We start from the raw sequence: 25,301 nt of genomic DNA, 5'->3' as shown, positions 1-25,301 counted from the left end.
CTCTCGTTTATCTATCTGTCCATCTGTCTTTCATTCTATCATCTATTTATCTGTCTCCTATTGGTTCTGTTTCTCTAGAGAACCCCTACCAATGCAACATGTGTTAGTTCAAGCAGGAATGAGCATACCTTTGACTGGTCCAATTTATAGGTATAGTAGCACATGAACAGATATTTTGGATTTAATGTATTAGTTTAAGGAGTTTGCTTGAATGTTTGGCTGAAACCCTTGGTCAGTGGTAGCCTAATGTTAATAAGAGTAAGTTGCTAAAACTTCCCTGGGATAATACAGAGAAAAAAATCCAAAGGCTTAAATACATGAAAATGCAGAGGTAGATTTTATCATCTGCATTCTGCACATTAGTTCCCTATTATATACCCTGAGAAAGACCAGAAGTTCTTCTTTCAGTAAAGCAGTGGGAAATAAAGGGGCATGAGCATCCTTGAAAAGCTCTGGGTGGCTGTCTCTGTAGGCTGAGGATAATGATGAGAGTTGCTGCCATTGAGATGAGTTCCCTAATTTCAATCAGGATGATGGGACCTCAACTGATATAATAGGCAAGCTCTCTAGTAGAATACCTGTCATAGAGTAAATAATCTATAAATGTTGACTAACATCAATCATATATTTTTAGTTTCCTGATTGAAGAATATTACCTTCCATTTTGCTAACATGAATGCTGTTATAGTCCAGTACAATTACCAATAGTAAAGATATTCCACTGGATATATAATATACTTTATATATTTAATTTATACTTTATATAAATTAAATTATGCATCTATACATTCTTAGCATTCTCAGTTAAAAAATGAGAAATACTATTGCCAACTTCAGGTAAAAGAAATGAATGTTCAATTAGGTTGTTTAAATGCTTTAATATTTATGAAAGGAATGGATATTTTCAATACACAACTGGTAATTATTTATAGGAGTGGCTGAATTTGTTCCTCTAATTTAAGGACAATAGGCCTATATTTTATTCATCTATGTAAGTGGTCATGATAGAGGCATCTTGAAGATTTGTGAAGGTATTCTTAGTTATTACAGTAATAGAGATGAGATGCTACTGGCATTAGTGAAGAGGGGCTAGGGATGTTATACTTCCTGTAAATCAGGGAACTATATTCTGTCCAGCATTATTTTTAAATATCCTGCCATATTAAACCCACTATAAATATAAATCAATAATATCTAATTTTAAAATAAGTTTTATTAAGTTCAATTTTAACAAGAATTCCAAGACTAGAGAGAAAGCTTGTCATGAAGAAGAAGGCTTAATTTTTGAGAAGACATTTTCTTAAAATTATTGAATAATGTATTACCTTGTACCATACTGTTTATTCTACTGTATTATGGCATTGGCAACTAAATAAAAATTGAAAATATTTTAGCCTGATAACACACTTAGTACAAAATCAATAAGTCCTATTGAAAATATTTAACAGAGAAATATGTTTTTAATAAACTTAAAATGAAGTATTTTTAAATTAGCATGGACACATCAGACCCAGAGTTTCTTTATATTTCACTAATAGATATTATTGTAAAAATCTTACATTATTTCTAGCCTTCTGATTTTTGATTAATTTAGCATTTTAATGGAACATCTACAATAAGATTATTTATTGAGATTACTTTTAAAAGTATACTTGGAGCTTTATGTTTTTAATCATACAGATAGATTATATTACTTATAAATTTTATTTCAGAGTAGTCAAAGGCAGCATTGGGTCTTACAGGGTCCAGGCCTACTGCTGTGTATGTAATACTGTATTAACATTTTAAGGCTCTTGTTATATGCTATGCACAGGACTACTAACTATTCATGTGAAACCTCTGTTGATTCTCATAACTAACATTTTGAAATCAATGCTTCTATTACTCATTTATGCTGTCGGCCTCAAGTATTTTAATATAACAAATATTTTAACTTAACACGTTCAAAACTGAACTCCTGAACTTTCTCCCCAGATTGACCATCTCAGTTAATCGGAACACAATGCTTCAAGGAGGAATGAACAAAAACAAAACATCAAAATCAAACAAACAAATACAAAGAAACAAAACAGAACAATAACAACACTTCGATCCGTGTTTGACATGTCTTATTCTTATAACTCCATCTGTTAGGAAATGATATTGACTCTCTATTCAAATAACACTCAAAATACAACCAGAATCCTGCCACTTCTAACATCTCCATGCTACTTTGGCTCAAGAACCATTTTTTCTCTCTCTCTTTCTCTCCTTAATTATAACAATATGCTTCTAACTGGTTTCCTTGTTTCTCTACTCTTGTCTCTGAATGTCTATTTTTGATACAGCAGCGGCCCCTTTAAAACATAATTCAGATCATGACCTATTCCTGCTTAAAGTCCTCCATGACAACTTTCAGATCATGACCTGTTCCTGCTCAAAGTCTTCCATGAAATCTTTTTATTCTATCTTGAGGTAAAAGCAGAAATCCTTACAATGGCCTGCAGGGTCCTGTATTACTGGCACCTGTAAACTCCATAATTTTATATTGTATTTCTCTGCCCTTGTCACTTCACTATGAATACACTGACCATCTTGCGCATCTTCATTCACATCTTAAGGTCTTTGAATTCACTGTTTCCTCTGTCTGAAGTCTCCTTCCAGAAGAATTGTTCTTCACCTTCAAGTTTTTGCTCAAATGTTTCCTTTTCCTTGAAGATCATGTTGGCCAGTCTTCTAAAAATTGCGAAGACATACTTCTCAGCACTAGTGCCCTAAACCCTGCTTATTTTTTCCCCCCACAGGTTTTCCTTTGACAAAGGTTTTGCTTTGACAAACCTACATATACTGTTTATAAAAGCAAAAATTGAAGTAAAGTTAAATAGGTAAGAATGACTTCATTCAAGGCTATTGAAATAAGGTAGAGATACCAAAGCACAGTCTGAACTCAATTTTACTGAAACAGAGGACTGGAGAGTTTTTAAGAGCCAGAGTGGGAGAAATCAAAGGCCCTCTGTGTTTGCTAATTTAGCTTACTGTAAGAAAAAGTTTTTTAAATTTTCATGCTATGAGGTAGTATTACAGCTTGAACTAAGGTACCCACTTAAGTCAGGCTCCTACGCTCCCAAACAGAGCAGGAGATAGAGGCACTATCTTTCTTGACAATTACATTTCAAAGTGTAAAGAAAAAAAATTTTCAAAAAAAGATAGCCCTGGGTTGTAAAACTGTCAAAAGGCTATAAGAATACTTATATCTAAAAGGAGCAGATAGGGAATTTGCAATTACAAGGTTTCTAAAGTAAATGCTCTAAGACAAAGGAGTGGAGGAACCTCAGTGGTTAGGTCATCTGGATTCTGTAAGGACCTGGGAGAAAGGGCGGTTGGGGGCCTTGATGCAAGAAGAAGACTGTCTGAAGTTTAGTCAAGCCGAGGAGAATGGTAAGGCTGTCTTGGTTATTTTAGGTTGTCTGTTGCCCCTCACCCTCAAATATGAAGCAGGGTAATTTTGTCTGTTTTGTTCACTGCTGTTTAAAAAAATACTGGGAAAAATTCCTTCCGCTGGATGGGACTGAGGTAATGATATAATTTGTGCATTTTAATATGGTACAATATTTAAAGTAGAGAAATAATTTGGTCATGAAAAGGTATTAAGTTAAAAGACTAATATTGGAAAAGATAAAGTTTGATTAATTTATAATTGTTGAAGACTAGACGTGTAAATACTAGAAAACACTAGTGGACATGTTTTATTTAACATGTTTTCCAATCTGTTTGTTCATCTGGTTCTCTAACCAGCATTTATTTCCTATCATACTGGGAACTCAAATAGAGAATTTGATTGAATTAAAATATGCATAATTCTTCTTTTACTATAATATCATTTTGTTTATTTCTTATACTTTTTTTAAAGTCTTGATCATCAGGGCACACTGATCATCAGAGCACACTGATATGGTGATGGAAAGGCTTTTCTATGTACCAGCAGATTTTATTTGTGCAACTAATTTAAACAAATTGAATAACTGCAGTCTTAACCTACCACTGGACTATATTTATGAGCTGTCAAGAATGTAATGATATGACAAAGCAGGCAGTTGTGAAGTTTATACATAAACTCTGACTTAAGATTGACTTTAGAAAAAGGCAGATATAAATATTAGGGAAAAATTATATATTCCCTCAGATGTAAAATTTGCAGGTAAGGAAAGGCATATTTAAATAATATAAACAGTGCTAAATTCAAAGCATACTTATTATCAGGAGATAAGGCATCATATGGCCCAGCTATTTTAGATTTTCTTTTGCCATCTTGATACTACAGTATGTAGATATCAATAAAAAATACAGAAATTCTATAATGTATTAAAGTATTGTTTTATTTGTTACATTCATGAGTTTTAGGGTTTATTACAAATATTTATATTTTGAGAAGCCCAACAGTCCTATGATGATTTGAGCTTAGAATATGTGTAAACCATTCATGTTCACAATAATGTACAATTTTGTATATATTTTAGATATTAAACACAATAGGAAAACTTCATGTATATTATTTCTGAAACAAAGGATGGTATTAAACTGGAACAGAGCTTGTTGGTGAAAGTTCCTGGTATTTTACAAAAATAAAAAAATGAGACTCCAAAGGGTTAAGGAGTTTGTGCAAGGTCACATAATTAGTTAAATGAGAGAGGGTCTGGAGTAAAGGTTTCTAGTCTGCTCTGGGGTAGTCATTGCATAGTGCTCTTGGTAAGTGCTGTAATGAAGTACTCATGTGGCTTAAGAAAGCTTATGCCAGTGCTGAGTTCTCATTTATTTTGTGCTCCATATCAGTTTTAAAACCTCTCTTCTGGTCCTCAAAGGAAGGGCATACTTTGTTAAAGGAAATTAATATTACCATCATCATCCAATATTATCTTCAGGAAACAAAGCCACCCCCATTATTCAAATCCTCAGATTCTTATATTTGGAATAGGCATATTCTAATTATCAGCAAATTGTTAACCTTACAGATTCCTTTTTAATTGTTCTTAATTCTTAATTGATGAGCTATAAATACTCAAAAGAACTTTTAAATGAGACCTACACTTATTTCTCCTTGAGAAAAGAAGGATTACAACACAATTTGACATGCTATGAAATATTCATCAGTAAGGTAGCCTCTTTGCTATTGAAAACAAAAAGAAGAGGAGGCTTGGATTCTGTAGTTTAGCTACAGAAATGAATTTCAAATGCATTTCAAAATGCTTAATTTTAACTCTTCTTCATTCTCTGAAACTCTCTAGAGGAAATCTGTATGAGTTATGAAAAAAACAGTGTTAAAATCGCAAAACTGATCTGAAGTTCAATAGCCAAATAGACCTTCCCCTGATGTCCTCTGATTGTGCAAGCTACTCTCAAATCTCCCACATTTTTTAAAGGACAGACACATGGAATACCTGAGTAATCTATACTTTTTTCTATAAAAATTATTTTAGAAGTGATTTCCACTCTGGATTTTGAGAAACAAATGATATCTAACAGGCGATAAGAAGACATATGAAAACAAATGAAATAAAACCATTGGAACTGAATGCATTTTTTATTAGATATATAAATCTTCTATTCTTTTATTAAGTCCTGAAAAGATTTATTAAATTTTCCTTGATTTGAAACACTTCAGAATCGTAATAAAAAAGATGGATGGATTTTAATCCAGTTTTCATAATGATACAATGGGTTGATTGCAGCATTTTGATGTGGGGAATATAAAGATATTATAAAGGAAGATTTATTTTTAAATTACAATTTTTGAAAGTTATAATAGATTCTGTGGTACATTCAATTGTCATTAACCACTGGGTTTCCTCTTTAATATTTGTCTATCAAATGATCAATTTTTAATTCAGATGAATTATCAAGAATACATTTTTTAAAAAAACATCAAAAACTATAAAAAATAAAGTATCTTGAAAACATTGCATTCTTGTTACATATAAAACCATAGGCATAATAAATAAAAAGTAATATTGCTATATTTACTGTAATTGTATTTTTGAGGCTATTTTTTACATAATATCCTCTTTTTTGAGGCCTAAAGAAAAGCATTTTCTCCATGTTTAAGCCAAAATTTGTTGTGCTTTTCACAAAGCTCTCATATATTTTACCCCATTGACGTTGTTAATTGTGTGTGTGTGTGTTTGTCCCTGAAAAATATAGATTCACATTTGTAACTCAATTCTAGTAACAGTAAAGGGCTATATTGTATTCCAGTGGGGATGGGGAGGGCACCATTCTGCTCCCATTGGTTACCAATAATTACCCAAATTACTCATGTTTCAGGTTTCATTTAGAAGAACTTCCTTTCCTCCCTTCTGACTCACTGATTCAGTCACACGAACTGAACTAGAACTATCTTCTTTGATCCATCTTCTTCCATTCACTCAACAAATAATAAGTTGAGAGCCTACTACATGTCAAGCTCTCTTGGAGGTCTTGTAACTACAGAGGTAAAAAAAGTGAAAAATTCCTTCCCCTCATAAAACTTAAAATCTAGAGAGAAAAGAAAGACAACAAACAAAGAAAAAATGTATTTTTCAACTGGTATTATGTACAATGACATTTACTAGAGAGGTGAAAGGAATATGGAGAGGCATATTAAAGGAATATGTTATACATGGTATTCATGAAAGTCCTCTCTGATTAGATGACATGAGTAGGAACCTATAGGAAGAAAAGGTTTGAACTGTGGGGATTTTTGGGAAAATGTGCTTGGCATATTCAAGTAAAGCAAGGAAGTCAATGTGGCTAGAATGAAGTGAAGTGGGTGACAGTAATAGAAGAAAAACTATCAGATTATGTATACTTTTATGAAGACTTTAGTTTTTCCTGTGAATGCTATAGTAAACTGTTGGAAGGTGTTGAATGATAGAATGTTAACATTTGATTTATGTTTCTAAGGATCATTCTCAGTGCTGTTTGGAGAAGAGTCTTTAGAAGTGCAATGGTGGAGAATGGAGATCACTTAAGATACTACTGAAATTCTCCAAGCTGCTAGAAGTAAAGGTGGTAAGATGTAATTGAATCTTAGGTATATTTTGAAATTTAGTGATTGATTCGATGTAGAAAGTGAAAGAACGATGTTTCAAGGACCACACTAGCTTTGGAGCCTGAACAACCGGTATAATGGAGTTGGCATGTACTGAGTTGGGGAGACTGTGAAAAGAGCACCTTTGGAAGGAGTATTGAGAGTTTTTCTTTGGACATGCTAATTCTAAGATGCCTAATAGACTGCCAAGCAATTTTAGTAGTCATTTGAGTAAAAAGTCTAATACAAGGAATAAGTCTCAATTGGAAATATAAATTTGTAATCACCAAATTTACAGATGATTTGTAAAGACATGAGAGTGCATGTAATTTATTCAGACAGCATAGATAGAGAAGATGTGGAGACCACACCAAAATTTAAAGTTGGTGAATAAAGGGGAACCAGTATTTTTTAAAAAATTAAAATCATTGATTAGAAGAAAAAATAAGAGAAAACAAATTTGCTGGATAAAATAATTGATAAAGTGATGGCATCTTAGTTTGAGTTCCCTTGAAAGCAGAGCCTGAGATAAGAACTGCGAAAGGATAGTTTATTTGGGACATTATCATGAAGCCAGAATGAGGGAATAGCAAGAATGATACAGGGAAAGATCAACATGGAGGTGCATTATTAATCTGGTTACGACTGTGGAAACTAGGGCTTCTCAGAATTATCAAAAACTCCCCTTCCTCAGTTCCCATTCTCCACTGATGGAGGATTGCTCTCTGGAACATTGACTTCCCTATCTTACCAGGCTTCTTAAGTACATGGGCTCTTACGGCTTCATGAAGGCCCTGAGAATGAAAGCAGAATAACAGCTGGATTTAGGTTAAGGTGAAATAGTTCCAGAATAAGTCTGAACTTTCAAAGCATTGTCTAATGTTGCTGCAGCTGAAATCAGAGCTGGCAAGGGAATGGGATGTGGGGATAGGTCATGTGACACCAGGGGAAATTACTGAAATATCTGACTCAAAGTAGCTAATATTAGCATTTTACCCCCACAGCCACAGTGATGGATTTATGGCTGGCTGTATGACACAACCTGAGCCAGAGTCTTTCTCTAATTTTGTTTTAATTTGTCCTTTAAGGAAATTACCTTTGCTTTCTAGTTGTTTGTTTATGAGTTTGTAAACTCTTGGCCAACTGTAAACCATTCCCCTATTACATGGAAATCACTATAGCCTAGGAAAAAAAAAATCAAGAAAAGAGAATAAAGAGACAACCCGCAAATTGGGAGAAAATATTTACAAAGCATACACTTAACAAGGGGCTAATATCTAAAATATATAAGGAACTCAAACAACTCAACAGCGAAGAAACAAATAACCCAATTAAAAAGTTGGCAAAGGAACTGAACAGACATCTCAAAAAATAGAGATATGGCCAACAGCTATATGAGAAAATGCTCAATATCTCCAATATTCAGGGAAATGCAAATTAAAACCACAATGAGATACCAACTCACATCTGTTAGAATTGCTATTAGAAAAATGACAGATGATAACAAGTGTTGGCAAGGATGTGGAAAATAGGGAACTCTTGTACACTGTTGGTGGAAATGTAACTTAGTACAGCTATTTTGGTATTATGGAGATTTCTCAGAAAACTAAAAATAGGATTACCATATGATCCAGCAATCCCATCTCTGAGTATACAGTGAAAGGAATTGAAATTAGTATGTTGAATAGATATCTGCATTCTTATATTTATTTCAGCATTTTTTACAGTAGCCAACATATGGAAGTGTCCTAAGTATCCATCAATAGATGAATAAATAAAGAAAATGTGATATGTATACACAATGGAGTATTATACAAACTTAAAACAGAAGGAAATGCCATCATTTGTAACAACATGGATGGAACTGGAGGCTGTTATGCTAAATTAAATAAACCAGGTACAGAAAGAAAAATACTGTATGATTTCATTTACATCTGTCATCTAAGAAAGTCAATCTCATAAAAACAGAATAGAAGGGTGGTTACCAGAGGCTGGTCAGGGAAGAAGGAGGGATGGGGAAAGAGAAAATGTTTTCAAAATGTTCAGTCTCAGTCAGGCTAGAGGAATAAGTTTGAGTGGTCTATTGCACCACACAGTGACCACAGTTAATTATAATATATTATATGTTTCAAAATTACAGAAAGTATAAATTTTTAATATTCTCAACACAAAAAATGACAAATTAGGTGATAGGATGTTAATTAGCTTGATTAAACTTCTACAATGAATACATAGAACAAAAATCACATTTTACCCCATAGCAATATACAATTATTATTTGTCAATTAAGAATAAAATTTTTTTAAATGAAGAAGAAAAAATATGAATGTAGATAATCTTAAAACTGTTCCTGTCTCTCGATCCAGTAACTGATGATTTCAGAGTTGCTCTCATCTTCATGTTTCATAATGATGGCTTCTTTAGTCTGAGCTACCTCGGTGTTCTATAGCAACTCTCATTTATAAATAACTTAGCTTGAGCTGCTTTTCTGGTAACAATTAAGAGAATCCTGACATAGACAAAGAATTCTGTCATACATTACCTTTAAAAATATGTTCTACTTTCTAAGGAAATTTATTCCAATTTCCTTAGCTACTCATTCTTAATTATTTAGTATTGATGTTATAACTTAAGAATGTGCATAAGCCACTTAATTTATTTGCAAAATGTAATAGGCTATGAATAAATTTTGTATAAAACAGCTATGTTTACTTTATAAAAATAACTTTTTTTTTTTGACAGAGTCTTGCTCTGTCTCCCGGGCCGGAGTGCAATGGCGTGATCTCTGCTCACTGCAACCTCCGCCTCCATGGTTCAAGCAATTCTCCTGCCTCAGCCACCTGAGTAGCTGGGACTCTAGGCGCGCGCCACCATGCACAGCTAATTTTTGTATTTTTAATAGAGGCGGGTTTTCACCATGTTGGTCAGGCTGGTCTCCAACTCCTGAACTCGTGATCCGCCCACCTCACCCTCCCAAAGTGCTGGGATTACAGGCGTGAGCCACTGTGCCCTGCAAAAATAACTTTTAAGATAAAGCAACATATAGTAAAACTCACGTATTTTATTAGCTATAGCTTTATATTGAATCAATGAAAATGATAAATAATTATTCCATTATGAGTGGTGTTTCACTATAGATATAAATTTACTGTAATAAATATTATAAGGTAGGTCCCTTCTTAAATGTACCCAAATGAGTTTATTTGGTGGTTGATGTGGTAAAACAAAACATAATAAAACTTATAATGCAGTTTTACATATTGCACCTGAAAATTGCATAATGTTGAAGTTTCAAGGTTTGGAGAAACAGGGGACTTAATAATTCAATGAGAATTTTTTTCATAGATAATCGGTTTGTGTAGTTGGATAAGTAAATTATTTCAACGTAATGATCATTTTTTCTAGTTTGCCAAACCGAAGTTATATGATATATAGTTTTAATACTAGATTCAGATAATTTTATTTTACTTTAATGTTCCTTTTTTGGGGCACTTATTTACACCCAAGTGATTTTTGACAAATTAAAATAATAGCTGACTACTGGATGATATTGAGTCTTTGGCATTAGACTGCCAGTGTTGGTGGCCTGGTCCCTGCTTATAGTTTTCCTTGGACACGCAACTTAGTCTCAACTGTATCCAATTTATAGGAATGTGTGTGTATTTAAGGAGTTAGTATATGTTAAACAGCACCTTGAATATAATAAGTGGACAATAAATATTGTACAAATATTTGTACAAATGATTATGATTAACGATAACGGTATTGAAGACCATTTTAATTCTTCTATATAAAACTGGGCTTTGGGACTTTTATTCGCTAGGATGTTAGTGAAGATGCACTGTTTTCTACATCTTATTTTTTTCCTCTGCCTTTATTTCCTTGCTTAATATGCAACATGGTATCTGGTAGTAACTTATTTAGAAAAGACATGTGTGTAGTAAATCTTATTGAGACTTGGTATGTCTAAAATGAGTTTAATCTCTTTTCTCACTTTAGCGATTGTTTGCTGGTTTAAAATTCCTCTATTTATTTATATTTCTTCTGATGTGTTCAGACCCCTGTACCAGGCTACCACTCTGTCCCATGAGATTGTTAATTCAGGTTCCAATTTATGTCCCAGGTCTTTATTTCCAACTTTTCTGGGAAGTTGTCTAGAATAAAGTTGGCCCATGTCCAGACTTGACCTGTCATTGTTCAGAACCTATATTAGAGAAAGGAAAACATGGAAGTATATATAATGAACCTGCCTTCTTGCTACCAGCCCACAGTTGACTCACACCAAAAATTAGGGTTTAAATGGGGTGTCTGTATCTTTGCCACAGTGTGCACACACCCCAGATATTGCACCTGGGAATTTCTGGTGGATACCTTTTCTTTCCTATTTCTTGGAATACTAAAATGCATTCACAAAAGGAAAGCTTTGTGTTGACTTACAGTCTACTATTTTTTGGGGTCAAATAATGTTATTTCCATAGAATTTACAGACTGAAGGTTGGACTTGTTTTAACGATAGCATAATTAAGGGAATCCTCTCTATTTCTGCTTAGGATACTCATTTATAAAATCACTTCTTATTTTTAAAGAGAATATAGGCTGTTTTAGATGTACTGGTGGATAAAGTGAAATGCTGATATAGGTGAAGAGCTATTTACTTGAAAAGTGCTTCAGTCTTCTGCTTAGGGAGGGAATATTTCCATCGGTATTGTGTATTCCATATAGACCATTCTATAATGTTGTCCCCAGTATGAGCAGAATCCAGAGATGGTGGAGCTAGTTTTTTTAAAAAGGAATGTAAAAAGAAGGGTCAGTTCTTCTGTCTTTCAAAGATGTCTTTGACATCCATTGATCAATTGCTATAGCAAAGTCTGCAAGACAAACCACAGAAATATTTGACGGGTGTCCATATGCTTTTTGTAAGGGTATTAACAGTTCAGGAACCTTTAAGACTGCTGTTCAAATTTCCTGGACAGGAAGAAAAGTGATTGGTTAAATATAATTGCAGCTCAGGATATGTGCAATAATACCACTGAGAGAAAAGATTGGAATGATTATTTGGGAACATGTTTTAGGAGTCCCTTGGCAGAGAGGTTTAAACCAAAACTAGAAATTAGTAAGGAGTTATTAAAGACCTTTGAGCATAAGAGTTGTGAAATGAAAACGAGATTAACCTGTCATATATCTACGATGAAATGTAGCATGGAAATTAAAGGAGAATGGAAATTAGTTCAAAATAATTGCTGCAGTCTCTAAATAAGAGCTGACAGTTAAATTAAACATGAAGGTATATGTGGAAAAACACTGTAAAGAAAGAATCCTTGACTTAGCAAATAATTAGCTATATGGAATGTGGACTTAGAACTAAACAAGAAATTTCTAAGAATTTCAACCTAGATGACAAAGAAAATTGTGAGGACAGAGTAGAGAAAATTCAGATATAAAATATAATGTTCAGAAAAAGTGACATTTCAGTATCCCTTTCTGTTTTTGTTTTTTGAGACAGAGTCTCACTCTGTCACCCCGGCTGAAGTGCAGTGGCATGATCTTGGCTTACTACAACCTCCACCTTCTGGGTTCAAGGAGAGTAGCTGGGACTACAGGCCTGTGCCGCCACACCCAAATAATTTTTGTATTTTTACTAGAGACAGGGTTTGCCATGTTGGCCAGGCTGGTCTTGAACTCTTGACTTCAAGTGATGTGCCTGCCATGACCTCCCAAAGTGCTGGGATTACAGGCTGAGCCACCACGCCCAGCCTGAAGTTTCACTTTCACTTTTGAAATGAAATTGTCATTTCACTTAGGATGCATTGCAATTAATATGTTAAGACTAAAAAGCTTTCAAGCAGTTTATTGGATATAAGCAGTTTATTGGAAAATCTTAAATCCAAGATACATTCCTGATTCAGAAATTGATAAGTAATTATTTTATTTTATTTTATTTTATTTTATTTGAGGCAGAGTCTAGCTCTGTCACCCAGGGAGGAGTGCAGTGGCAGGATCATGGCTCATTTCAGCCTTGACCTCCTGGGCTCAAGCAATCCTAGTTTTAAATTTTTTTTTTTTTTTTTTTGTAGAGACAAGGTCTCACTATGTTGCCAGGCTGGTCTCAAATTCCTGGGCTCAAGCGATTCATCCTGCCTTGAGCTCCCGAAGTATTGGAATTACAGGCATGAGCTATTGGGCTGGGCCTGTAAGTAATTTTAAATTACACTAATTGATAAATTAAAAATATAAATCTATATAATTAGCATAAATACAAGCATAAGGAAAAGAACTAAAAATGGGTTTAGGTAATAAATTAATTAAGCAAGTTTGGAATGTATACTATTAATTGTTAAAAGTCATTTATATTATTGCATGCAAGTAACATGCAACATGAAAATAAAAGGAGCTTTATTTACAATGGTGAATAGAATTGGTTTGAGACTAATTTAACTTAAGCTAGGCTATTTATTCAAAACCAATTATAAAACACTAATGAAAAAATTAAGAAAGATAAAGACATGAATAATTATAAGATTTTGATCATTGCTGGGAAGACTAAATATGGTAAGGATGACAGCACCCCTAAGTTAATATATAGACAAGTCCGTTTCTACTTAACATTCTGGTGATACATTTCATAAAACTCGCATCAAAGAAAGTGAACTCCTGCTGGAAAAGCAAGCAAAAGTTATTTTCTTTTTTTTAAGGTATTGGCAGTAGACATGCCCTTCAAAAATTTTGAAGTATATTAAAAATTTAACTTCTCTAACATGTGCAGTATTATATTTCAACAGAAAAGACAATAATGTTTTCCAAAAATTAATGTTTCAAAAAATTAATTCAAACTTTTATACTAAGCTTAAGCAAAGAGATAAAATCAGCAATGAGAAAGTGTTTCATTAAGCAAATATTAGTATAATTAAATATGAGAATGAGGACAATGTGAAATAGATCCGATACCACATGTCATAATGTATGCTGGATAAATACATAATATATATATTAAAACAAAATAATAAAAAATCATTTTTACAATGAAGATACATACAATATTTTTAATAATTCAGAAGGATGGCTATATATTATATTCTAGTATATGTATACAATAAAATATAATGAAAATAAATATTAAAAGAAAAGCAAATAAATCAGGAAAATATTTACAAACATAACAGAGAATAGCAATTATCCAAATGCAAAGAATGTATTAAGCTATGTTAATCTAATGGACCAATTATACTTGAAAAATAGAAAAAAAAAGTTCAATTGAAATGTATAGCTTTTTCTTAGATATTTACATGTCTGTCTATACAAATATTTTGTAAGCTTTTTGAGTCAGAATTTACAACACACTAGTGTTTTTATCCCAAAACAATTAATAGAATGTCCCAAATATGCTAGTAGAGTTGAGTAAACAAAGTGGATTAGTTCAAAGTATAAAGGAAACTTATGTTCTCATTAACAAATAAAAAATAAAAAGCAAATAAAAATAATACTGTATAAGAACCAGTAATTTTCTTTCAACAATGGAATTACTCTCAGAAATTTAAGCAAATAAAGAATTGTTTGGATATTATATGGAGGCGCTCACATATTCAAAGGAAAAGCTACTGAAGTAGGCTCAGTAAAGGCCAAGAGTAATACCGCTCTGGGGATCTTGCTATTGAAACTAAAACACAATCTTACCGAGTGTGCTTCCACCAGCATAAATCAGTTGGAGTCATTTTTAGTCTTTAGGTCAATGTTTAATGTTTAGGGAAGAGCCTGTGGTAGGTTGGCCTACTCAAACCATGTGGACGTAGAGTAGGGAAATACTGATTTTCAAAACCTCTGACTATTACTAGAACAGTGAGAAAGATACTGAACAGCCCAAAGCAATAAGGTTATGTATAGATACCGTTATTCACCTATTTAAAATAATAAAGATAAATTGTGTATAATTTAGGTATACTTATATGTTGACAGTAGCACTGTAAATCTCATCAATCTTATAGGAGAGCCAATTTCTTATATGTAATATGTCCTAAAGAAAATTACTCACATACAATATTTCCCCAATAAAATACTCCTTGGGAAATGTACTCCATGGAACTTGTCCCCTACTTCCTCTATCCTTTATTTTATCAAAATATTCCGAGAAGTGATATTTATTGCTTTGAATATGAAAAAACACTCAAATGGCCAATAAGACATGTCTAAGCAAATTGATTCTGCATGATATGAAACAGTAACTGTGAACAATGAAAGGGGATCCCTCAAGAGAATGAGGCAGGAAAATGGGGTCCCGAGGCAGGGAACATAAGGCCAATTCACACTTCAGCTATGACAGGAAATATCGTCTCTATAGGGTGTAGGCCAAGTAAATGACTTTGTAACTTTTTACTTCGTCTTCTTCATTTACATAGGGCTTACCCAAAGTAACCAATGGAATCCTCTAGAGGGTATTTAAACTCCCCAAAATTCTTTAATGGGGCCCTTGAGCCCCTATGCTTGGGCTCACTCCCACACTGTGGAGTGTACTTTCATTTTCAATAAATCCCTGCATTCCTTCCTTACTTTGTGTATTTTGTCCAATTCTTTCTTCAAGACACCAAGAACCTGGACACCCTCCCCCAGTCACACGTTTTGATAATCCAGCCAGGAGGAGGAGGTAAGCCCTAAGTTTGGGACTTATTTTTCTCCTGTCTCCTTTTCCCTTTTGCTGCATACTGGAGATTCAATCTCTCTCTCTCTCTCCTTTCCAACTCAGGACCCTTGGTGGGAAGCACCTAAACGTGGAAGCAACTGCAGGTTTCTGGCCATGGCCAGTGAAATTAAGGTGTTTCCATGAGGAGAAGCCTAACTGCCACCACCCAGATAACTTAAGGGACCTGGGTCTTTTTCATTTTTGTCCTCTCTTTCTTTTTCAGCCTTTCAGCAGCTGTTTCCTAGTAGCTCCTTGGAAATTGAGGGCAATCGGCTGGGGTCCCTACCTGGTATTCCCTAAAGACCTAGGAATGAATGGAAATAATTGCCCTGCCCAGAGAGGGAAGGACTCTTTTTTTTTTTTTTTTTTTTTCATATTTTCTGCCCTTTGTCACTGATCACTACATGTGGTGCAGCTCATAGCAAACTTGCACATTTTTCAGGCTACTTATACCTTCTTATCTTATGCTAAATTCTTCCTTTCCCCTATTCAACTGGCTAAGGGCAAAAGAAACCCACCCAAACTTCAGTTCCTATCATTAAAGTTCATGGAATGGGAAGCATGGGAAAGTGTGGCCTTATCAAATTATCAGAATGCTGAAAGTCGGGAATTACACCCAGGTACCAAAGGAAAGCTCATTGTAGGCTCTGGAGAGAAAGCATGTAAAGTGGCACCAGTGCCCACCTAAGGTCAGAGACTTCTGACACTAAGATTGGACCCCACAGGAGGACACTGGGGGATCCAGTGTACCTCAACCCCTCCAAAGAGGATGCTCTTGGCATAGGTGCTGAGGTCTAGTATTAAAAGTATTAAACCCTCCTTAGAATTTTCTCTCATCATTGCAATGCTTTTTGGCCCCAATATTGTTTTGAATCTGGAGTTTACAGTCTACTTGGTAGTGGGATGGCATTGCATGTATCCAGGCTCTTGTGCTGCTGTCCTAAGCAGGGGGCCTAGTTAACATGTGACATCCTCCTTTGGTACTGTTTGGCCCGAGTACTCTTTGGAGTCTGGGGAGATTTGGCCCTTAAAAATGAAACTGCCATGGAGACTGCTTTACCTGAAATTTTGGTTCACAGCCTTCATTGGATTATCTATTGGGGCAAAGTGAAACTGGCAAGCTTGTATTGCTGTCTCATGGCTGAGGTTCCAAGCTATTGGATCTTCATTTATGTGTGTCTATACATGTCTAGATGTGTTTATTTGTATGTACACTTATTGTTATATGTTGTGTCTACCAAACTGGCTTATAAGTAAAATAAGTCTAAGCATTTTTCAAGTTCACGTGACTTAAAAGTATAACTTCACTGAACAAGCTAGCTTTAAAATTATTGGTGGAATAAAAATAGAAATGCCTTCAGAATTGTCAGCATACATTTTGTCTGAATTTTATGTTTGTCTTTGCTAGATATTTTTAAATGTCAGTGTTAATTTCAAGCTGAGAACTGCTTGGGGTGAGCTTGCCTCCCGTTCTATTCAAAGTCTCAGTGAGATAAATGCATATCTGATTACTTCCTTTGGAAAGGCTAATCAGAAACTCAAAAGAATGCAACTGTTTGTCTCCCACCTACCTGTGATCTGAAAGTCCCCAAACTCCCTCCTCAACTCGATTTGTCCTGCCTTTCCAGACAAATCAATGTTCATTTTACCTATATGGATTGATGGCTCATGTCTCCCTTGTTAAAAGTAAAAATTAAGGCTAGGCACAGTGGCTCACGCCTGTAATCCCAGCACTTTGGGAGGCCGAGGCAGGCGGATTGCTTGAGGCCAGGAATTCAAGACCAGTCTGGCCAAGATGGTGAAACCCTGTCTCTACTAAAAATACAAAAAGCCAGGCATGGTGACCCATGCCTGTAATCCCAGCTACTTGGGAGGCTGAGGCAGGAGAATCGCTTTAACCTGGGAGGCAGAGGTTGCAGTGAGTCAAGATCTCACCACTACACTCCAGCCTGGGCCACAGATGAGACTCTGTTACAAAGAAAAAAAAAAAAAGTAAAAATTAAGTACAGTGAATGGGATAAATATTTTAGGTTAACTTTTTGTGTAAATTAAAATCTTAAACTTATTTTTGATGCTCATTTAATATCTGGGTCACTTCCAATTAAGAAAGGATTATGATATGGGAAATATGTTTCTAAAATTGTGGAATAGTTCTGATCTATAAATGCTCATATCTGATAGGTCAGGATTTCTTGCTTTTTAGGGTTTCACTAAAGTTTTAGGTTACTAAGGATAAAAATTCTAGTTCTAAGGACAAAAATTCTGTATACAAAATGTGTCATAAAGTGTTATGTTATTAGTGAAAAAACAATAATTTTGTCTAATTCAGAAGTTATCTAAAAGTTAGTTCAAACTACAGATTTGCAAAGGTTACTTATGATACAGTGTAGTTAGGAATTATTAAGTAGGGGAGAAAGATGTGGAAAAAGTTTAAATAATTATATATATATATATATATATTTTTTTTTTTTTTTTTTTTTTTTTTTTTTGGAGATGGAGTCTCACTCTGTCACCCAGGCTGGATTGCAGTGGCGCTATCTCGGCTCACTGCAACCTCCACCTCCTGGGTTCACACCATTCTCCTGCCTCAGCCTCCCGAGTAACTGGGACTACAGGCTCCTGCCACCGCGCCCAGCTAATTTTTTCATATTTTTTAGTAGAGACGGGGTTTCACCATGGTCTTGCTCTCCTGACCTCGTGATCCACCCGCTTCGGCCTCCCAAAGTGCTGGGATTACAGGCATGAGCCACCGCGCCCAGCCTAATAAAATATTTTTTAAAACCTGATAGAGAATTGGATACATTTGGCTAATTAACACTTTCATAGTTAAAGCTCTTAATCTTGATTAAAGTAAATCAAAGTAAAATAAGAAGTGTCTAGGTGTGGTGGTGCACGCCCATAATCTCAGCTACCAGGAGGCTGAGGCAAGAGAATCGCTTGAACCCGGGAGATGAAGGTCACAGTGAGCCAAGATCATGCCACTGCACTCCAGCCTGGGCGACAGAGCGAGACTCCATCTTAAAAAAAAAAGAGAAATGCATTGGCAGTTTGGCAATTCATTTTTTAATATAGTTAAGCATGAAGCTGGATTTAGTGTGAGGCCAAATTTCATATATGTGCCTGCATTGCTTCACACTATATTTGCCATTTTGTGTTGATAGTGTTAGAGTACTTATTGGTCATGTGCCTAAAGTGAATTTCTTGATTGCACAGGATATATGACAATATTGGTGAACTTAAGAATATTTAATTGTGTATTAGGAATAAAATACTTATTATGTGGGTTTTCTGAGACCCTAGGTAACACTGTAGCCTTCAGGGTAAATTAAGTGGAAAAACTTAGGGTTGGTTTCCTGTTTATTTGTTTTAGCTTCTAGTTTTCATTTGTTTGTTGTTTACTCTTCATTTATCTTAAATTCCTAGGCTACCTTTGGCCCACAAGAACTGATAGAGCACATCAGACTTTTAACTTTAAACTAACTTTGGATTTTGGGCTTCCTGATACTTTAAGTGTATTAAGCATACTTTCATAAATGGAATTTGAGTCATATTTCTCTCTCTCTGCCTAATTGGTCCAAAATTTGTAAACTGTTTGTGAATATTCTTAATTCATGGCAATGTGTTTGTCTGCATACAGTCAAGCAGGGTCACTAGGACTGTTCAGGGAGAGAGAGCCCAGGAACCTGGCATGCTGGCAAAAGGGTAAGAATTTCTTACCAGCCAGTCTCTGGCCTCTTTCTCTCTATGTAAACTGGTTAAATAAAAGGTATAAGTCACTGTTTATCTCCTCTAAAGTTTTACATTAATTTGTTAAATAATAAGAGCTTAAATCAAATACTTTGTCAGAAAAGTGAAAAACATAATGTCTTTTATTTAGTTCATGTGACTTGAGTAATCTTTTGGGAAATAAACAGTTTTAAAGATTACTGGTAAAATGCAAATGTCTTCAAAATGTAAACATGTGGTCTAAATTATGTTCAAATCTTAGGTTTTCTAAATACTTTAAGGTCATAAACTGTTTCTTTGGCTTTTGAAAATTGTTTGACTTGCCTGCTTTCCAGCTAGGTAAGGCCTGGGGACATGTGGAGTTGGCCACATCTCTCTAGCTATGCTGGAAATAGTCAAACCTTTTCAGAACATAACTTTCCAGGTTTTATGTTAAAATTGCTAAGAGTTGCCTTTGTGACACGCAATTATGACTACTAGAAACAGTTTTACATGCAAGGTATGTAAGAACAGTAAACTGTGTTTTTTTTTCCTGTAAAAGGTTACAAAAGTTTTTGCTTCTTTAAAATTTCTGAGTCATCATTTTGGCAAAATATATAATTTATGGGAATCTGGAATTCCAAAGTCAAATTTCAGTTTCAAAATTCTCTTTCTGAATGCCTGGCTTTTTGGATGGATCAGAGAGCCCCTGAAAACATCCAGAAAAGAGGTAAACACAATTATTTGACATTTTTAGGTATATGGGATTGCCAAAATGATGTTCAGTCTTCTTTAGGTTATATTTTTGTGAATAATGCTAATATATGTTCCAAAATTGTATGGGATTTCTAAAATTCTAATGTCTAAGTATGGTTATTATGTTATTGTAATAACCAAATTAAATAATTAAATTAAATAACCACAGGAATAACTAAATTTCCTTGTCAGTGTTATGCACCTAATTTGGAAAAACAACTGGTATTCAAGAGCATAGAAGTCTAATGTTGATTAAGCATGGACTCATGGAGAACCAGATGGCCTTCTTGTCCTTCCTGAGTCCTTAAAGCTCTTATTATTAAAAGTTCTGCGTTCCATGACTCATCATGGAAAAGATAAAATGATCCAGATTGAATACAATGGTGTAGTGACTTACAAATTACTAAAATAGTTTATTATCAGTGTTTGGTCCTATATGCCTGGGAAAACAATTAAAGCTTCAGGTACATTTGGTCACCTGGTGGGCCATTTAAACCTTTTATAAAGGGATTTCATTCAATTGTTGTTTTCCATGCATGTTTTCTGGTTGTATAAAGCTTTCCCATGCAAGAGGGCTGATGTTATAACAGTAGATTATTACGCAACAGTGTATTTTCAGCAGGTGAAAAGGCTTTTTATGATTTGGATCTTCGGAAAACATCAGCAAAAGACTGTCCTTGCCATCCAGACTACAACAAAAACTTTAGGACCTTGAAGTTTGGGTTCATAATCTCATAAATGAGAAGGGTCCCTCTACACTCTCAGAACTGTACACCCATTGGAACCCTTAAGGTAAAATTAACCAGGGAAATGTCTTCCAGGAAGAAGATGGAATCCTTAATGTGAATAGCTTTTCTCAAGTTGACAGATGAAGACTTCTATCATGAAGCTCTTATCTTTGAATATTTTCCCTTGCTTATGCCTCTATAAACAATACAAGTGGAAAAGGGGTCTGTTATGTGCACTTATGGGGTGTACTTTTATTTGTGAAGAAGTTTACAGCCAGCCTTATACATGGATAAACTTATGCTTTGATAGATAAAAGATGAAGGCCCAATGTAGGTAAGAAACTTTAATGGTATGTACGTTGCCCCATAATCAGTCAAAAACAAAACATTGCTTGACTCCTCTTAACTCACATCATGGGTTAAAGAGAACATTGCCAGGAGGCCTTCACTCTTCTAAAAGGGATCATTTGTTAGTTCCTTTTTCTGTGGCTTAAAGTAAAAGAGGCAATGATTGGAAATGTATTTCCCATGATAACGTCTATAGCAAACTCTACTGTAAAGGCTACAGTTACACAACAGACTTTAAATTCTTTTGTGAAAGTTATAATAGAATTGGCTAAACAAAGAAGCAGCTGTGCAGCCACTAGCACTTGTGGCCTATGGAAAAATACATCAAATGAAGATTATAGAAATTCAGTGGTAGGGGATTAAAAAAGAGACTACTTAGTTAAGTGAGCATACTCTTTATCTAGCTTATTCTTTGATCCATTTGATTTTAGGAGGTTTGGCTTGTGGGGACCTTGGGTAAGCAGCATACTCCAAACTCTTAGTATTATCATCCCAATAGTCATAATAATAGTCTCCCTGGTGCACTGTATTTTCTCAAAGGTTTTAAATGCTTGCATGCAGCCATCTGTAGAATGTCATATGGTCTGTCTTCAACTGGAATGACAGGAGCTAAAAGAAATGTGCAACCATGAGGACACAGTAACCTATGAATGATGTGTTGAGACAGGAAGCCCAAAACGATGGTAACTGAGAATGGTGCTAAGGCCCTAAGTTTTGGTCACACCTGAGTGAGAACCTGACCAAAAATGGGGAGTTTTTTTAAACAAAATTCTGGGGGCCATCGTTTTGGACTAAGCTCATGCACTAGGCCCCAACAGACCAAACCAAACAAAATGGAGTTGCTTGTGTGTTAAGAAAACACATAGGTTCTAGAACAAACCAGGTTTTGTTTTTTTTCCGCTGCAAATCTTTGTAACAAACATTTTTGATAGCATAGGTATCCACCCCATGAAGTACACCATACATCTTTTAACCAAATTAATTTCCTCTTGCCTAGAGACCATCAAGCTTCACATCATCATGCAACAAAAGTTCCAGCCAGTTCCAGGTGAAGACACCACCGCTGGCCATCAAGAAGCTACCTTGCCTTCACCAGACAGAGCAGGGCGAGAGTTCAATGATCCTCAATAGGTAGGGACTACACCTCAAGCCAGCATGAAGCAGATACAGAAAAAAAATCATCGGTTTCTCTGCCTCCCATAAAGATTTATGGGGTCACATCTCTCATGGGGGAGATGAGGCAGGAAAAGAGGGTCTGGAGGCAGGGAACATAAGGCCAATTCACACTTCAGCTATGACAGGAAATATTGTCTCCATAGGGTGTAGGCCAAGTAAATAACTTTGTAACTTTACTTTATCCCTTCATTTACATGGGGTGTACCCCAAGTAACCAATGGAATCCTCTAGAGGGTATTTAAACACCTCGAAATTACTTAATGAGGCCCTTGAGCCCCTATGCTTGGGTCCACTCCCACACTGTGGAGTGTACTTTTATTTTCAATAAATCCCTTAATTCCTTCCTTCCTTTGTGCATTTTGGCCAATTCTTTGTTCAAGACGCCAAGAACTTGGTCGCCCTCCAGTGGTGACAAGAAGAGACTACAGATTTCTTCCTCATGGAAGTAAGAAAACAACCAGGAACTTTCCGAAATTTCTGTAATATGTTAAGCAGAGGGAGTCAAGTTGAAAGAAAAGGCCATTAATGCTGAAACACCTATGATGTCATACTGGAAAAGGAAGGACTTTCAGAGAAATATGTAAATAATTTCCTCCCACTCTGTCCCAAGCCAAGGGAAGAAGTTTCTGAAAGTAAGAGCTTTGGGTGGGTAATTGTGTGAAAATTGGAATGGGACAAACAAGAATATTGGTGCACCAAATGCACTTCAAAAGGTAAAGTGAGGAACTTAACATTACAGGTTCCTGATATTGCTAGTATGAAAATGAGATGAGGCAGAACCTCTAACTACTTTCGTCTTGATAAAACACTCAGGAGTGAAAATCACTAAGGTGATTAGCTTTTAGTATAACCCTACTTTCAACTGATAACTTATAGCTCTTACCAAATGAAATCACTTCTAAGAAACCACAGCAGGGCCACAGGAGAACCTGGCCACCAAAAGGCCTAGCTGCAGCATTTTACTCCCAAGTTTACTTATTCAGGAAATTCAATTCAATTCATTCGTTGAATAGATTGAACTTTAATAACTAAACTGACTCATTGCCACTTCCTGAGGATTGATCAGATGATTGTCAAAATCAATGAAATATTGATCTATACAATTGCTGAAGGAGTCCTAGCAAACTACCAATATGTCAAAATGACTCATTTGGTTTTTTTTTTTTTTTTAATCAAGGGTGCATATAATAATTCCCTGAAAAGCTTTCTCAAAATACCCTGGATCATAGGCCTCTCTGGATTTCCTGATTCTGATTTGGGACATGCCAAGGTGTGTCAGGTAAGCACATTTTTAGAAAATAAAAATCTCAATATGTAATTATGAAGCATAACACATTTTGAGAACTACTGATGTAGATTATCACTGCAAGCATAAGTAGATTCAGTACAGAGGTTGATTCAGTACAGAGGTTGAGGTCCTCTGATTCAGTACAGAGGCTGAGGTCCCTAGGGAAAGGGAGTTGATGCCAAACGCAAAAGATTACATTAATAATTTGTCTTAGACAGCTCAGGCTACCATAACAGAATACCACAGACTGCAGGACCTAACAGAAATTTATTTTCTCACAATTCTGGAGGCTTGTTCAACTCTAAAATTTGTTTCCTGGTAAGGACCTTCTTCCTGGCTTGCAGGCAGCCACCTTCTCACTTTGTCTTCAAGTGGCAGGTGGGCAAGGGGGAGAGAGAAAGTGGTGAGAGAAAGTGACAGAGAGATCTTTATTTTTAAAAATAAATCTACTAATTGCATCATGAAGACTCCACCCTCATGACCTCCTATGACACTAATTACTTCTCAATGACTCATCTTCAGATAGCATCATATTGGGGATTATGGCCTCACATATGAATTTGGGAGAGAGGGGGACATAATTAAGTTCATAGCATAGTTTAATTTGTATTCTCAGTGTGATTCAAGATGTCATTAAATTAAATTATCCAGAGCAGGCTCTAGTACAAAATGAACTATCAGAGTAACTTTTAGATAAAAACAGTGCAGGAAATTCTAGCACCATGCTTGAAAATGAGTGCAATACAGAAAAGTTATAAAGAGAGAAAAACTATAGAAAAAAATTATCAATTTGGGAAAAAATAGGAAGAAAGAAAAAGTAAGAAAGCAGAATGAATACAACATATTGAAAATGATAGAAAACTAATACCAAACACACATGTAATTATAACTAGTAAGTATAGGTTAAATAGAAGTGTGTTTTTTATTTAAAGAAACTCATACTGCATAAAAAAGGTTTTTAAAAAGATAATTAAAGGTATAAAATTCATCTAACATAAGTAATTTGATGAGTGTTCAAACTTGCTTTACCTTTTTGTTTTTGCAAAATTTTAACAACAGAAGATAGATTAAATAATTAAGTAATTAATAATAGACTATTACGCAGCTATAATTAAGGTCAGGTTATAAATACTTGTATAAACATGAAAAGATTTCCCTGTCACACTGATGAGTTAACAACTGACTATATAGCAGTAGTTATAATTGGTTTTCATGGAATAAAACTAAAAATAATGCTATTTGATTGATGCAGAATATGTGGAAAGACTTTTGATGTCCTCTTACATTCACACCTATATTGTTTGAATTTTCATGTCATACATGTACTATTTATTTTAGAATCAGTAAACACAAAAATATTTTATCACAAAATGTAAAGAATTAATAAAGTATGAAGAGTAAACACAGAACAGATGAATAAAATAAAAATCACCTATGATCCTTCCAGAACTACAAGCATTAATTATATTTCAGTGAACCATACGGTATTAATCTCTGTGTAACCAGTGCCTAACACAAAGTCTGATATACAATACGTGTGCAATACATATTTGTTAAATGGAACTGAACTAAGATGCTACTGTGAAC

The sequence above is a fragment of the Pongo pygmaeus genome, chromosome 15 (genome assembly GCF_028885625.2).
Source record: "Pongo pygmaeus isolate AG05252 chromosome 15, NHGRI_mPonPyg2-v2.0_pri, whole genome shotgun sequence".
Lineage (NCBI taxonomy): Eukaryota > Metazoa > Chordata > Mammalia > Primates > Hominidae > Pongo > Pongo pygmaeus.
The sequence above is the reverse complement of the archived record's forward strand: the minus strand, read 5'-3'. Positions refer to the sequence as shown.